The following is an 11,031-nucleotide window of genomic DNA, read 5'->3' on the forward strand; positions in this document are numbered from 1 at the left end:
TGGTTTACTTTCCCTGGATTAGTTTCTTTCTTTTGAGCTTCCTATGATGGTACTTCTTTATTTTAGAATGGCTTCTTCCTTCATCAGTTCTCTTTCCCTATAGCCCATTTCCTAGAGACCCTGCTTGCAAATCATTGGTACCTGCTCTAGTTACAGTGGAGAATTTTGCAATGTATTCCTCCCCTTTCTTAGGGAAGGCAGGCCACAGAAACCTCTATATTAAATTATGACATTAATAAATGATAACACAAATGATCCTTATAACATACACATTAAACAAAATGTTTTATGTACATCAGATTTGTAAGTAAGAATAGCTCTCTGAATTAGTTCAAGGTAGTAGTATTTTCTTCATTTTATACAACAATGTAATAGGTTTGGGGATTTTAAATTTCAGGTAAATTTTTTCTTTTCTCCATAAGTATTCCTAAGAAAATAAGTTTTCCAATAATCAAGCTTTTATAAGATCTCATAAGTGTCTCCTTGATTTCTTTACAAACTGAATGGAACACACAGTAGACTGAAATGAGCCCAAGTTAATAACAGTAAAAAGGAAGGAGTTTTTATGAAAGTGATTTGTATATGTTAGTGTCAAAATACTGTGCTTACACATTCACATTTTATTTTATTTATGTTATAACTAAGCTGATAACATATAATTAGAAATTAACAAATCAATTCATTGTATGTATATATGGGTATATGTTTATATGAATATTTGTATTAATATATTGTGTATATTATTGATCCTTATTATTTGCAGGTTCTGTGTTTGTGAATTCATATTCAAAACCACAAAATTAGTACCCACAGCATTTTTACCATCATTACTGAACATGTGCAGAAAAGCAAAACACTGGGGTTGCCCAGTGCACATGTTCCCAGATGACCTTGGACAAGGTGATGCTCCACCTCCTTGTATTGGTTCTTATACTGTACAAATGTATACTTTTTGTGATCTATTCAATGTTATGTTTTTCTCATTTCATGCTGTATGTTGATGATTTCAAACAAATGGCCCCATGCATAGTGCTAAAAGGCTGTCTAGTGTTTCTAAACACGAGTCTGATTATAACCTATGGAGAATGTACATGTGTTAGAAAAGTTTCCTTTAGGCATGAGTTATAGGCTTAGTGTATGTAAGTTCAATGTTAATGAATCTAAAATACTGTGTAACCACCAGAAAAAGGAAGAGGATTTTTACTCATCTATGTATGAGGCTACTATGATAAGTACTAAAGTAATACATATATTGTGTGATGAAACTATGGAAAAAATGAAAAAGTGGGCAAATATGTGGGTTCATGAGATTATGGGCAATTAAATGAAGTACAATGTACAACACTGTTGTGAAGTGGAAATTAGCACCCACATATGTATATGGGATGTTATTGATATGTTTAAAGTTTATTTAGAGAAACAACCAATTGCCTTATGATGTTTCTATAATATTTAATGTTTGGCATTTCAAAAAAGAAAGGAGTCCAAAAGTTGTAATTTAGAGTTGTTTGCATCATATCTATAGATGAAAAAAATGTTGCAAAACAATATTGATGACATGATTTGATCTTTATTTAAGTAATTCTATGTATATTCAGGTATAATAAATCCTGAATATCACACTCAACTCTAATGAAAGAGTAGAAATAGAGGACAGAAGAAGATATTATATTGTTTGAGTTTTATACAATAAAAGATATTGTTTTAATTTAAGTACATATACAACTATTCAAAGGAAAGTGGTCTATGAATTTTTCATTTTATATGGTATAATTTTAACTTGTTAATTGATTTTTCATACACATGAGCATCACAATTTCATATATATCAAAGATTATATGTAAATTTTGTGACTGGCAATGTTTTCTAGACATAACACATTTTATTATAAAAAATAAGGTAAATAATAAATTTTTGTGTATGAAACCCAAATTATAATTCTGTCAATAAGAGTAAGAAAGAGAGAATAGAGGCAAAAGTTTACCCAATGAATAAGTAAATAATGTACATTTTAAAAGTTTAAAATATATTAGAGACATGCTAAAGCAATAAAAATTCAGAGAGCAGGAGTTCAGAGGACAGAGATAGCTGACTTTCTGAAGCCATGGTTACCAAGAGCCATCTGCTATTTCTGAGGATAAAGCAGGAATTTGAGAAAGAGAATTTTCCTGGCAGAAGGTCCATTCTGAAGATCAGAAAAACAGATATTTTCAAATTTTGGCAAAGCATCAAAGAAAAAAGGAGGCAACAGAAAGATTTAAATCCTGGTGAGAAAGGAGAAATGGAGAATTAACATGATAATGTGCTAGTTTTCATATAAGACAATTGCTGAACTCTGAAACGTCATGTAATGGGAGGTCAAAAAAGTAAGCAGATGACATCTGGAAAATAAATAGGGAGTTTTTAGCAGTCTTTCCTTGCTCAACACACAATGATTATAGACTAGGGCATGGATTATATACTTAACCCACAGTTAAAAGCCCTAAAAATAAAGCCTTAGGTGCAAGACTGACACTGGACAATAAAAGGTTGGACAACATGATATGTATACATGATAGGATATAAGATCCAGAACTGTGAGTAAATAAGGAGAAAAAAAGCAAGGAAGTAGAATTGGAAGAAGACACATATGTGGGGAATACATGTATTAAATGCCTTAAGACATGCCTCTTTCTGTGGCAAGTGAAAGACAGTAGTAAATATTTGTATACAGGAAAAGGTGATCAAAATGAAGTCAAGACTGCCAACAATAAAAGCTTCAAAGAGACCATAGAGTTTATGGATGTAAACATCTTCAGTGGCAAGCTTCACAAGGGCCATGTGTTCACAGTAAGTGTGAGGTATTAACTTTGACTGACAAAGTTTTAGATGCCACTTTATGAGCAATAGGCATGACATTACCAGAATGGCAGGCTGCAATGCCACCCCAACTCCAATATGAGTGACTATTTGTTGTATGAATATGATAGCATACTTCAGAGGATAACAGATTGCTTTATAATGTTCCAGAGCTATAGCCAGCAGGACTCCTGCTTCAATACCTTGAAATGTGTGGATGAGCTACATTGGGAAAAGACAAGCATCAAAATAGATCTCTGGCAAAGTGTAACCCAAAATTTCCAAGCATCCTGGGGACAATGCTGGTGCCAAGTGCAATTTATGTGTCTCCCAACGTGGCCAGGAAGGTATACATAGACTCATGGAGATTGTGTTCCAATTTGATAATGAGCAAAAGTAGAGAATTTCCCACCAAAGCAACACAGAATGGAATCCCAATCCAACTCTGTATAGTTCCAAGGCCAGGGATCCCAATAAGGGTGATCACAGAAGGCATGAACACGGTGCCGTTTGTAACAGGCATGGCAGATCAGCGTCATTCCTAGCAAGGGAGCCAAGTTTGGTAAACTGTGATTCTCTGTACTCAGCTCAGCCAGTCACACAAATATTGAATAACAGAATTATGAAAATCAACTTCATCAGCTTATATAGCATTTTCTTTAAAATGAATGAGATAATGGATGTTGGCCCCACAGAGAGTTTCATCAGGATATGTACATGTTAACAAAACCATCAACCCACACTCAGTGATATCCACAGTTTGAAAATGGAGTATTTGATGCCGATGATGGAACCTCCATGACCTGGCTGCTTACTGGTGTTCTTCTCACCCCCTACCTGACCCCAGTCCATCTTCCCTTTCTTCTTCTAACCTGTTCATGGAAATCAGAAGAAAAAAGTGGAACAATGCTTTAGACAGCGAAACACCAAAATCTGTAATGCGTTGAGGCCCATTTTTCTCTCCTTCCCACTTCCTCTTTTCTTTTCACCATCCACTCACTTTAGACTAGCAGGGCTGGGGGGTATTTCTACAGAACACACTAATGCTTCTTTAATAAACTACTGATTGAAGACTCTTTCTAGGATTGTGACCCCCCCCAATAAAACTACCTCTCCTCATCTTGAATTTCCTTCCCACCAAGAAATTTTGAAATATGACATGATGCAGGACCCAGACTCCATCAAGATACACATTGGCAGCTGCATAATTTTGTATATTACCAAGGTGATTCTGATTCAGGAAACAAGTCTTATATATAAATTTCTCACTTAGATAAGCATCCACAGCTCCTTGCTCAGTCTCTTTTGCACACAACAAAGTGAAGACAGTTTGAAAATATTAGTTAATAAAATTAAAAGAGATAAATAGTACCTGGTGTAGGTAAAGAGAGACCTTGGTTGTTTCACCAGGAAAGAAATGAGGAAGATGTTGAAGAGTTTGGAAGTAAGGTTAAGTTAATGAAGTTGGAAGCAGAAAGTTCTAATTTTTTATCTTCTGCAAAATCTGAACAAACAAAAAAATATAAGGGAGTGGATTTTTTGAGAATTGTCCAAGATGTTGAATGGTGAATAATTGACAGACACAAGTGTAAGTGATTTGGAAGGCAGGAGAGACAGAAAGAAAAGATTCCAGAAAACCCATTGCAATACAAAGTTCGGTTTGTAAACACATCACACTTTCCAGTAACTGAATACAAACAGCAAACTGTAGTTCAGTTTTAGCATTGACAAGAGTATGCATCTAAAAATGTATTTTTAAAAATGAGAGCAGAGATGCTGCCTAAGTGATTAGCTGTGTAAATCTAAATCAAATTTTTCTAACCATTTTTTGTGTTGTTACCCTAAGCACTTTGAAACATTTCTCTATAAATGAAGTCCTCATCTCCAAATACTATTCTGAGTTATTCACTGGCCCTCATAAATTTTAAATTTGGAATGTTTTGGAGATTATTGTACCAAATCACTCTCTCAAAACAATTCTTTAGCATAGTTTCTTGGCTGCTGACTCTATGTATGTTAATGCCTTTCCCTGCCTTGTGTCTAATTATTGTACAACTCTCTTAGAAAGACCTCCTTATACTGAGCTAACATGTAGCTTGTAACTACCACCTCCCTTCTTGAGTTATACAGCTTCAGATATAAAATACAAAGATTCACATCATTCACGATCCTCTCTTTTTCAGATAGAACATGTTCAGGTTGACTGAACTTGTCCAATAATGTTACAAATTGCCTTTAACCTCTCAATCTTCTAAAGCATATTCTTCAATTTATCTGACTGCTCTCGAATTATATTTCCTACAAGTTCAAATTCAGACTCTATCAGAAATCAATATATATTCTTTACTTTTATGATTTGGAATTTTGTTTCTGGAGTTTACATTTATGACTTTACTTGTGTTTTCACTTCAAGATATATTTTTATCTCCACTTGACCTAGTACACATTTCTGACTATTTACTCATTATCTAGGAACAACAGTGGGAAGTGACTGGCATAGGAGAAGGCTATTCTTTGCTGGTTCTAGGTATGGCAGATTTGTTTTCTAATATAATTTTTCTTGATTGTCAAACTTCATCAGACTCTTAAAAATTCTAACATATTTTTTACTCCTTAGGGCAAAAAGGAGGTTTAGGGCCAGAAGAACTGACATCATTTTTTAGGGCAATACCATTCAGTTCCCAGTGGGCCTGACATATCACGTCTGACCAGAAGATGGAAGTGTTGAAACATCTAGCACAATTGTGTCTCACAGAGCCAGTGGTTGGGTGGGATTCATCTTGCTCTCTTCTTTGTGATAAAAATGGAACACATAAATAGAACCAATTCAGCAAAACAAACAAGCAAGCAAAATATAACTAGAGACATTGAAATTAAGAACAATCTGACAGTAGTCAGAGGGGAAGTGGGAGGGGGTAATGGGGGAAAAGTGGGGGAAGTGTTTTTAGGAACAACAAGGACACCTGGACAAAACCAAGGTGGGGGGGTTGGGATCAGGGGAGGGAGGTGGGGATGGCTGGGGTGGGGGGCAGTGGTGAGGGGTAAATGTAGACAACTGTACTTGAAGAACAATAAAATAAAATAAAAAACTAAAACAGAAAAGAGAGGGAAAAATGGAACACAAAGTAAGGAAGTGCATAGCATGGGAATTCATTCCTTGACTGAGAAAACTGTCAGCTTTATTTCATGCTATTTAAGGAAAAAGAATTGGAAACAAAACAAATCATTGTCTCTTCTTATTTACTCTTGGCAATCCCATGAAGATTCAAACATTCCAGAATCACTTCAGGTATTCCAGGGAGGAATGTGTTGGCAGTCATAGGGAGCACGGGGTTCATTGTGAGCTTTGTATGTAGTGAGGTTTGCTAAGAATAGGAGCAAAAAATCAGCAATACACAGATAATATATACCTTATCTACAATGACGGGGATGAAGGCAGTTATTCTAGAGAAGGAGATCATAGGCTTTTTCAACAAACACTTGATCACAGGAATGTCTACACTTTTTAATATTTTTAATATGTAATGTAATTTAAAATACATATCTTTTTGGCCTTTTCTTTCTTATTGTATAAAATTGATTTATGTAATAAAAAGGAAAATATGCCCATACCTACTTTGTGTATTCCCTCTCCTATGCAAATGAAATAAGTAAAAAAATACATAAAAATGCTACTGGACTTATTTTAAATTGATTATAAATAACCTCAAGTGGAACCTTTAATGATACTTTTTTGGATTTGTTTTGTCTTTTTTTACTGAATTTATTGAGGTGATATTGGTTAATAAAATTGTATAGGTTTAAGGTATACCATTTTATATTACAACATCTGTATATTGTACTGTGTGTTCACTACCCCCAAGTGAAGTCTCCTTCTAGTGATGCTTTTTTAATGATGGCTAATAATAACCAAAAGTAGAAACAGTTTATCATTCTATAAATAGCTAAACAAAATATGCTATATCCATACAATGGACTATTGCTAAGCCATAAAAATGAATGCAGTACTGATACAATACATGGATGAGGTTCTCATATTTTATGCTTCGTTTAGATAAAACACCCAGAAAGACAAATCCATGAAGACAAAAGCCAGATTAGTGGTTGTCAGGACTGGGGGTAGGGATGCTGGAGGTGGGAGTGATGGAGGAAAAGGAAAGTGATTATCCATGAATATGGGTTTCTTTTAGGATGAGAAAAATATTCTGGAATTGAATAGTAATAATGGTTGCATGATTTTTTAATACATTAGAAACCATTGAACTGAATATTTTTAAAAATCTGACTTATGATTCAATAAGAATAAATGATGGTGTAAATGAAAGAACACCAAGTGATTCTGTTGTTCTGCCTAGCGTGCTTCCCAGTGTATGGCATGCCCAAAGATGTTGACCTGACTCTGGCTAGAGGATCCAATAAATAGCACTTTCAAACCTCTGCTCCATTCATTTCTGCCTCTCTGCTTTTGAAATGGTAGTGATTTTTCTCTGGATCTTAACTCTAGGGTGTTCACACCTGGCCCTGAATATTTTAGTTGCATTTGGGAGTCAGGATCTATGCTACATCTTTGATGAGTATTATCACATTTCTCATAACAGGTCTCTGAGGCTGGAATCATGAACCCCATTTTAGAGAAAAGGAAATAATGTCCCCATAAATATGTAGGCAGTTGAGAGAAGGGCAGTAGAAAAGCTCTGGTCTATCTAATTTCTGGCTGTGATGTCTGAGCATTTTTAACTTAAGGTAATCCCTTCAAGCTCCCATTTCAAGCCTCTAGAAGTTAAGTTCCTTAGTTTAAATATCCATTACTTCATTGATAGGGTATAAGTCAATCTGACACATATCTCAAACCTGTAATTGCTGCAGGTAACTGCCTGTTACCCTGGAGTCTGCCTCTGATTCGCCAGAGCCCTTAGTTGAAGGGGATCTCAAACCTGTGAGTGGAGGAGAACCCCAGGCATTATGGATGCAATGTCTGTTTGGGGCCAAATCTTTTTTACATGCTCCTGGATCCACAGCATGGAACAAATTTGACCTGGAAAATAGATCTGTCTGCCTACTGGAAGCCAACCTGAAAGTAACTGGGCCAGGTTCTTATACTCCATTTGAAAGTTCTTTCAATAGACCAGCTGAGGTTTTTTCAACAGAGAGAACAAGAAGGGATGACTGTGTGTTCTAAAAATCCATCTCTATGGATAGATTTGTATATAACAAAGAACCTGAGACTCCCAAGTCCTGGGAAGGTCAGATAAATGCCAATAGTAACTGGATTTCTCCTGGAGTCTGAGTCATGTACTATGTCGGCAGAAACTCCACATAGAGAGAAAACAAAGACCAGAGGTTATACATACGGCATGTAATGCTTGAAGCAGCATATGGTGATACAGAGACAACTTTTGGAATATAACAGCTAGGTCCCTGCCTAGCCAGGACTCAAACTTGGACTGTTTGTGCCCCTGAATAATTACTTAACTCTTCTGAGCCTCAATTCCATTGTCTGTAAAATAATGAGAAGGCAACAGATGGTCTTAACAGAGGTCTGGACTGACCTATGGAGCTGACAGACACCTCTCTTCTTTCCTCGCTACTTGAATTTTGAGCTATTTGCCTCTAAATCTAAATATACACATGATATGTTTGTTATTATAATCATATATGTTAGTTAAACATTCAGTAAACAACAGAAAGTAAATCAATATAACTAACTATATGAACAAAATAAAGGACAGAATCTTTTCAATGATTGCAGAAAAACATATGAAAATATTCAACATTCAGTTAAAATAAAAGCCATCAGAAAACTAGGAATGCTAGAGAACTTAAGTTGGTGAAGTATGTCTATGAACAACCTAAGTCAATATCATACTTGAGTACAAAACAAAAACTTCTCCATCAGATTGAGAGTGATGCAGGGATGCCCATTGTCAATGTTATTCAGCATGGTACTGTTGGGGCCCGCCCTGCCTGGTCTCAGGAAGCTGTAACCACCCATGGCGAAGGCTGAGTGAGAGACCTCCGAACCAGGAGCCACTAAGGAAATAAAACTTATTTCCCTGGCATGAACGCTGCCTGTTCTGTGCCTGGCCTCCTATGCTTGATCAGTTAGCCAATGATGGGTAAGATTTCCCATGGGGGGAATTGCCTAAGACAGGCATGATCACAAGAAGGCCTCAGGGAAGAGATTTGGGGCTATGGAAATGAAGGGGTGATGGATATCAACCCCTGCCCACTCAGCTTTGTCAAAGCCTGAGTCCTTGTTTTTGGTTGTAAGAAATCCAAGTCTCCTGGCTGCCTTTGTCTCATCTGTTGGCTCAGGCCTGTGGAAATAACAAGGGCGGTGCAGCCCAGACCAGAAACAGCAGACCCCTGGGGTAATCAGGCCTGGGACATAGAATATGCAAAAACCTGTGAGATCTGCTTGCTGGAGGATGCTATTGAATTAGAATTTGAAGGCACAGGCAGGAAATGAGACTAGCCTTTTAGTTCCTATAGTGACAAAACCCCAAACTTTGCCCAGAATTTCAGCGGGAGTTCTGTCAGACCCTTTGAAAATTACCTATTCCTTTTGATCTTCCCTGCCAGACTGGAATCCACAAACTGTGTCTGTATTCTTTTTTTTTTTAAATATTTTATTTATTTATTTTTAGGGAGGGAAGGGAGGGAGTGGGAGAGAGAGAGAGAGAGATCAATGTGCGGTTGCTGGGGGTTATGGCCTGCAACCCAGGAATGTACCCTGGCTGGGAATCGAACCTGGGACACTTTGGTTCCCAGCCCGCGCTCAATCCACTGAGCTACGCCAGCCAGGGCTTGTGTCTGTATTCTTAATAAAAGCACTGCTCAGGCGGGACTTGGGGTGCTCTACACTAGAGAGATTGGCCATTTTGTCCCTATTTCCCCACAGGACTTGGTGTCTCTGTGTATGTTTTTCTCGTGTTTTGACGAGCCATCCTCAGCATTCCGTGGTCACTGCAGGCCGGTGGCTGCATCATGGTAAAGAAGCCCAAATATAGTAGGATAAAAAGTAAAATAAATAAAAGATATAGAAAAATAATATTTTTAAAAGGTAGAAAAAAAGAAGAGAACTAATACTATCCAATTTGCATATGATATGATTGTTTATATAGGAAAACTCAAGAGAAAAGGAGACAGTTAGCTACAAAGTAGTTCCCATAATACTATCAGCTGATTTCTCTCTCTTTAAGAATGATGAGAAAGGGGTCAGTATTTTAAAGTAGTAGCTTAAGGGATTTTTGTAGAATAGTGATTAATTTTGTATCTTGATTGATTTGGTAGTTACAGCAATATATAAGTGATAAAATGAGATATAACTTAATGCACATATTGTACCAATGTCACTTTCCTGGATTTGATACTCTGTTATAATATGTAAGATGTAACCCTTAGGAAAAAGTGGGTCCACTATTTTGTGCTATCTTTACAATTACTTACAAGTCTATAATTACTCAAATAAAAGAAGTTTAAAAATAAAAAAAAATGGAAAAAAAAGAGTATCATCTGATTTCTCAAAAGAAACCTTACAGGAAAGAAGGAGTTGGAAAGATGTATTCAAAATCATGAAAGACAAGGATCTACATCCAAGATTACTCTATCCAGCAAAGCTATCATTTATAATGGAAGGGCAAATAAAGTGCTTCCTGGATAAAGTCAAGTTAAAGAAATTCATCATCACTGAGCCCTTATTATATGAAATGTTAAAGGGACTTATCTAAAAAAAGAAAAAAATCAAAACTATAAACAGTAAAATAACAACAAAATCACAACTATCAACAACTGAACCTAAAACAAAAACAAACTAAGCAAATAGTTAGAACAGGAACAGGATCATAGAAATGGAGATCACACAGAGGATTATCAGTGGGGAGAGGGGAAAATGGGGGGAAAGGTACAGAGAATAAGAAGCAGAAATGGTAAATACAAAATAGAAAGGGACAGGTTAAGAATAGTATAGGAAATGGAGAAGCCAAAGAACTTACATGTGCGACTCATGGAAATGAACTAAGGTAGGGGGTGGGGATGCTGCTGGGAGGGAGGGTGCAGGGTGGAATGGGATAAAGAGGAGAAAAAATGGGACAACTGTAATAGCATTATCACTGATTTATGATAAAAACCAAAGGGAGGTAGGATTAAAGGTGGGAAATGGGAATGGTTGGGGTAGGAGGGGAGTGGTGGGGG

At 36.5% G+C, this 11,031-nt stretch overlaps 1 pseudogene; it reads right to left on the bottom strand.

The window, feature by feature from the left end:
• Positions 1-2,462: 2,462 nt before the first annotated feature.
• LOC123819232 lies at positions 2,463-3,361 on the bottom strand (annotated as a pseudogene).
• Between the last annotated feature and the right edge of the window lie 7,670 nt (positions 3,362-11,031).

Source organism: Phyllostomus hastatus, unplaced genomic scaffold (genome assembly GCF_019186645.2).
Source record: "Phyllostomus hastatus isolate PE091 unplaced genomic scaffold, TTU_PhHast_1.1 phas_contig_304, whole genome shotgun sequence".
Taxonomy (NCBI): domain Eukaryota; kingdom Metazoa; phylum Chordata; class Mammalia; order Chiroptera; family Phyllostomidae; genus Phyllostomus; species Phyllostomus hastatus.